A 1,045-nucleotide genomic window follows, 5' to 3' on the forward strand; every position below is an offset into this window, starting at 1 on the left:
CCCCCCCCCCCCTTATTTTCTCCCTTTTCCTCTACCAATCTTATCTTATCCTGTTTTATCAGTCAACTTCCACCATGAATAAAAGAAAATTTCAATACCTCAAAAAAAAAAAAAAATTTGTCACTTATCTTAATATTTTATGGGGATGAATTTCTACCTTAGTAACATATCGTTACATAACTGAATCCAAAAAAAGATTGAGAGTTTGATTCTCCTACCCCACTCTCTTGAAATAAATAATAATAATAATAATAATATTACACAAATGTGACCTAATGAACCCCTTGTGAATCCCTGTTTAACCCGTAGTGTAGTGTAGGGCTTAGCACAAAAACAATGTTAATATTTTATTATTGGGTATATATTTCATGGTAACTCACGAAAAACTCTTGTTGGTAACCTATGGCTTGGAAAGGGAAAGCATTATATATATATATATATATCCATTATAAACAACGAGAGGTGGTGCATTAGGAAGAAAATCCTATTGATGAAGGGCCCACCAATGAGTCATGCATGAATGACGTACAGTAATTTTATGTCTTTTTCTCATGGAGAAACAGTGGAACGAGATCTAGCACCACATTCCTTCAATCCTCAAGAACATAGTCGTCTATCAATGGACCTCGTGGATGAATGAAGCCTATCCCCTAAATATAACAAGATTCATTGTATGTACATATGGAGACGTGCTCAGAGCCAATTAACAAATTTATTTATTTCAATGAATGTAAAAGATTGGGGATGGGAGTACTCTTTTGTGGTGTAATTGAGGAGAGTTGGTAACCCAAGGGGTAGTGTAATTAGCGAACAATGAACTTAGTATAAGCTCTAAACTTAAACGTCTTAAGTTCAAATCTCACTTGGCACACATTGGGCCACTTACATGAGGTGTTTAGTGCTCTTCACTATTTTCAATGAAAGTTGAATGGTTCTCATTAAACTCCGGTATGATCCGGTGGAGTCAGTATAGGTCTGTGAGATTAGTCAGGCTGAAGACCTGGAAATTTTTTTTTTTGAATCATAAATACATTTCCCAAAAAAA

The sequence above is a fragment of the Macadamia integrifolia genome, chromosome 2 (assembly GCF_013358625.1).
Source record: "Macadamia integrifolia cultivar HAES 741 chromosome 2, SCU_Mint_v3, whole genome shotgun sequence".
In the NCBI taxonomy this organism is placed as follows: domain Eukaryota; kingdom Viridiplantae; phylum Streptophyta; class Magnoliopsida; order Proteales; family Proteaceae; genus Macadamia; species Macadamia integrifolia.